Source organism: Arvicanthis niloticus, chromosome 14 (genome assembly GCF_011762505.2).
Source record: "Arvicanthis niloticus isolate mArvNil1 chromosome 14, mArvNil1.pat.X, whole genome shotgun sequence".
Taxonomy (NCBI): domain Eukaryota; kingdom Metazoa; phylum Chordata; class Mammalia; order Rodentia; family Muridae; genus Arvicanthis; species Arvicanthis niloticus.
The window spans coordinates 55857153-55862383 of record NC_047671.1 but is presented as its reverse complement, the minus strand read 5'-3'; the positions used below and the strand labels follow the sequence as shown (position 1 = coordinate 55862383).

At 41.5% G+C, this 5231-nt stretch overlaps 1 non-coding gene across 1 annotated transcript; it reads right to left on the bottom strand.

Moving 5' to 3' along the window:
- Positions 1 to 3615: 3615 nt before the first annotated feature.
- Positions 3616 to 3747, bottom strand: LOC117720307 (small nucleolar RNA SNORA17). The gene has a single exon (XR_004608318.1). It is a non-coding gene; the product is annotated as a small nucleolar RNA SNORA17 (small nucleolar RNA).
- Between the last annotated feature and the right edge of the window lie 1484 nt (positions 3748 to 5231).

Genomic DNA, 5231 nt, shown 5'->3' with positions numbered 1-5231 from the left:
AATGCAGTTTAATGTAGTTAAATATGTATGATGGTTCTTGTCTTTGAGAAACTCATACTCCACCCAATAAAACAGACTTTGCTACTGCATTCTAGATTAAAACTGCTATGGGACTCGAGGAAAGAAAAAAAATCTATTCTGTACTCTTATTTTCTGAACACCGGAAACTCTTTCTCATTGCCTTCTGGTTCTTCTAAAGTTGCTTTTTTACTCCCTTCTTCTAAAACTGATGCTAAAGAATTAAAAGTAATCGAGGATAGAAAAGACAATTCTGCCTCTAGTCCCTGTTTCTGCCATTGCTCTTGTGACACATAGCCATGTTTCAGAAGGCAGATAGCCGCCTTCTGTGCCATAAAAATGAGGAAAACGGGCTTCAGAATCTCTGAATTCATTACGTGTATGTTCCCCATGTATTTAAGACTTCCCAAATTTTACCAAATTGTGTTCCATATGAAATAAAAAGAATATTCATAATTCAAACTTTTTCTTCTGTATTTTTAAATTCTATCCTAAATTTTCCCCCTGACGCTGCTAAGACTGTTACAATTTCATTTTCTCTGCATTGTATCATAACGGCTTTCCATAGTTGCTTCTTTCAGGAACCACTTACTACTTAAGAGCCACTGCATTTGCAAAACCATCAAAGAAGCAATTGGAGCCTCATAAGGAAATCGGGCTGCTGTGGTTGCAGACTTCATATGCATTATCATATCAGGATCTGCTTTTATAAAAATTGCCCCACCTAGAAAATTCAAAGAGTTTGTCTTTTAAATTACTATTCTCCATGATCAAAATTATATTTAAATTTCCATGTCAGAATATTTTGAAATCAATGATGAGCTTTAAAAAAAAAAAAAAAATTACAGGCGAATCAAGGGTTCCTTCCAGAAGATGAGAATGAAGGTCAATCTCCTTTGTTGCTTTTGAAACACTTCATTGATTCTCATGTCAAAATATAACCTTAGAGGAGATGCCTAATAGTACATTTCCAGACAAAAATTGGACGTTTGTTTTCAAGTTAAGAGAATATGTACTCCTTGACACATGTGACTCTGTGAGACAATTTACTATGTGCAGTAGAACACACTTTTCTTCTCACTAGGTTTTAAGCAGGTTGTACAATAAATGAAGTATCTTGTGGAGCGACTCCCTTTGTTATAGAGATGTTGAATTATTGACAGTGTTTTTTTTTTTTAACTCACTTATTAGACAATTATAGAAAACACTGAGGGAGGTCAAACCCAAGTTATTTCTACCTCATGCTTGTGACTTCTGGCATGCATGGTTCAGGATCAATATCCTAAGTACCCCTCATCACGGACTCCTCAGTCCGTGATGTCACATTTGTCCTAACTCCCCATTGAGTTAAGAGTATCCTTACATAGTGCTTCAAAAGAAATCACCCACTCAAACTACATTCTCAACTTGAAAATGCCTTTGTTAGAATTCTCTCCAGAGCTCATGAGCACACAAATGTCCCATCTGCACAGCTCTTCAGCATGTTCACCATTTGTACAATTCACATGGCATTTCTGAGTTCTGAATACCGCTGCCTTCCTGTCTGAGCAGTAGCTTCCATGTGAATGTGATCATTCGTAACTGTGGTTAAACCATGAATCGCATTTTCTCTTCTCCAATGGCAGCAGATTGAGCTCCAGTCATGCAGTTGGTAATATTTTTGTTAAGTTTCTACTGAAATGTTGTGGTTACTTCCATTTACTTTTGTTGCAATACTCATTAAAAACTTATTCCAATTTATAACTGTTAGAAAATTAAAATATGTTGTCTGCTACAATGTGCTCTTTTTTAAGCAACATTGAACTTGGGATGAGTATTACGTGCATTATTCCTTTGACTTTATCTGGACATTTAGGCCTTGTAACTATCAATTACTCCTGTTGTTATAGTTCATTGTTTTAGTTATCATAAAGTATAAATTTTTGTAGCCTATAAGATGCAGACCAATATCTGAAAAAAAATCACATAGCCATTTTTTAAACTTTTTATTGGTCTTTGCTAATTTCATATCATGTATCTCAATCCCACCCGTTTCCCCCCTCCTCATATCTGTCCTCCACCCTTTCAACCTGTCCACAACAGAGAAAAGAAATCTCATAATAGAAGTAGTAATGTGTCATAGGGTGTTCCACAATATATACCCTTTTGTTCACACATCTTTTCTTGCAGATGTTCATTGCAATTAGTGTTCGCTTTGGTACGAGACCTCTGGCTTCTGCTACTCTATCTTCACTGGACCTCACTGGGACTCCTCTCAGATATTCTGTTGCTACTTTGTGTCATGGGGATTCTGTAGTTTTGGATCTGTAGGACCAGCTTCTTCATGCACTCCAGAAGTTCATTCATAGGGTAGATGTTGGAATGGGCCAATTCAAAGCCCTGCATCTGGGCCTGAGAGGTACGGTCAACCCAATGGCTCTATGGCTATCATACCCTCAGGATATGGCAACCCCCAGATCCAGGGGCAGCTTTATTGTGCTGTGCAGGGAAAGGGTAGGTCCCATTCTCTCAAGTGCTGCAGCAGGTGAAGGGCAGGACCACCTCTCCTACTCTCATGACCCCACAGCCAACTCTACCACCTGCAAGGTGTCAATGAAGCAAAGATGGAGGTTGGCATCTCTCGCTTACCCACACTGCCACACAGCAGATAAGTTATGGGGCCAGCTCTCCCAAGCTCACACCCTCAGGGATAGCTTGCCTATCTGCTCCATCTTCACCATCAGGGTCATCTCTACTGTGCTGCCCAGACAAGGGGCGGGGTCCACTCTCCCTAGTGCTACGGCCAGTAGGGGGCAAGGGCAGCTCTCCAGCTTTGATGGCTTTGGGACCAGCTCTTCTGCCTGCCATAGATAGAAAGGGGCAAGGGGGTATCTCTCCCTCACCCATGTCACCAAACAGCAGACTAGTGGGGGTGCCCAGTTGTCCCATGCTTACACCCTCAGGGCCAACTCGCCAGCAAATCCTACAATGTGTATGGTCACTCTTGCGAGTACTGCAGTTGGCTAAGGACAGAGTCAGCTCCCCTGCTCTCACAGCTAAGGACCAGTTCTCTCATAATGCTCAGGTGAGGGGTGGGGCCAGTTCTGAACAGCCCCCAGACATCAACATGTCACCAGGTGGGAACCCAAACAAAGGAAAGCTCCCTGGCCTTTGGTGGTAATAGACACTTGCTGCTGCAGGGCCACAGACCCAGTCATGGCCCCCCAGTAACAGCACAACCAGGACCCCACTATGGTCCCAGGTGACATCAACCAGCTACTCACAACAGACTGTTCCTCACTACCTTCAGGTCTCTAGTTCTGCCTCTCCTCATTGTGCCCACATCCTCCTGTTTTTCCTTTTTCCCATTTCTCCACCACTTACTTACTCCTCTTAGGGGTCCCCAGGGTATCTGAGTGTCTGGGATCATCTCAGGGGTGGTCTCAGGAGTTCTATGCCCTCTTGTGCATTATGGCACCAGGCAGGAGTCATCTCAGGCAGGGTCTGCCCACCCACTACTGCCCCCTCATGCATGTGTAGCACCAAACTGGTGTTCAACCTAGTTCCCTGTCAGGGCCCTGTAGTCTGGTAGTCATCTCAGGGTTGCTTTTTTCAGGGACTATTAGGCTACTAATCATTCAGATGCTCATAGGTCAGAACACTGAGCACAGACATAGCCTCTCTCCTCTTTGCCACCTACTGACATACATGTGACAAAACAGCCACACCTGCAATGCTTCTAGGGGCAGGTCACATGGCCATCCTATCAATTACTTCTAGACCATAACCAGGTAGTTCAAAATATTTCCACATTTAAGTTGAATTTTAACATCACAATTTTGATATTTCATCAACCTAAAAAGACACCACAACTTTACTTTCGTGCACATTGGATAAAATTTCTTAAGCACAAAACTCAAGTACTATCAATGAAAGCAGGTTATTGGGAAGGATTTGAAGATTTGCTCATGGCAGAGTGTGAAACTGAGGAAAATGAAGCACAAGCTAGATACATACATTGCTCATATTGGGTTTTAGCAGGAAATTGGAATAATTTCATTAATTTCAGAGGCTTGGTTCTTATCTTCTTGAATAGCTACATGGTAATAACAATCACTTTTTCTCACAGGTGAGACTCTTCGGGCCAGCATAAAGTGTAGTAAAGATTTCTCTTCCACAGTTCCCTTCTTTCCCCCGAGCAAATGAGCCATAAAGGGATTGATAAGTCCTCTGAGAGCATCCTGCAAAAGCCTGATGAAAGTGAGGCAGCTTGGTCGTGATGGCAACTAATGTATCTTCTGTATCCTGTGTCCTTGAGCCCAAGTGCCAGGCTACTCCACTGCTAGACTTGCCTCTAGTCTGTGTCTGGAAATCTGTTCACAAACCAAAGGAACAGGAACAAAGAAGATGAATCAAATGTGACATTTCAGACAACCTGCTGAGTTTCTGGAGCCCCATGAAGACAGAATCTCTAAAAGAGGATTACCTATTCCTCATCTCCCACACTGTAGCATCTCACAGTTCCTAAGAAATTCAGTCATTTGGGGCACAGAGTTATTCAAAGCAGTCAACAGTTTAGTAATAAAAATGTTCATCTATTTTTATATTTTAAAAACGGGACCTTCTCCATAGCTAAGTGTTTTCATTATTTCTTGGCTCCTCAAACACAATTAAACACATGACTCATAACAGAAAAGAGCCCTTTGTATAGGTTGCATCATGTGACGGCTCTGATGGAGGATGATAAATCTGGCTACATAAAGTGTGTCAGTCAATGAATCTGCAGAAGGAATGACTGGAACTGATTAGTCACCAAATGTGACTTCTAGGTCCGATGAGCAATCTCAATTCCCACTTGTATTATCCCGACTTCCTTCCAAATAGCTGTATTTCAATAATGAAGTAGAGTCATGCACTTTTAGAGTCATTGAGAAGCCTCAGACATCTCTTAGCTCTCTTCTTTAAAATAAATTTAATAATAAAAAATTCCTACCTACCCAATAAACTTCTTGGTTCAAGGTCATATAACATGTGGTGAACTTTCCTTAGGAGAAAACAATACTGAAACATTTTAACCAATACAAAGAAACTTCTACAGTTTCTGCATCAGATGAATGAAGTTCAAGTCTTTAACACTGCCTCTTTCAATCCCTTTCTGATATAGGACTTCGCGTATGCTAAGAAAGTGTCCCAAGACTGAGCTATAGCCCCAGACTCCATTTCTCTCCTAAAGA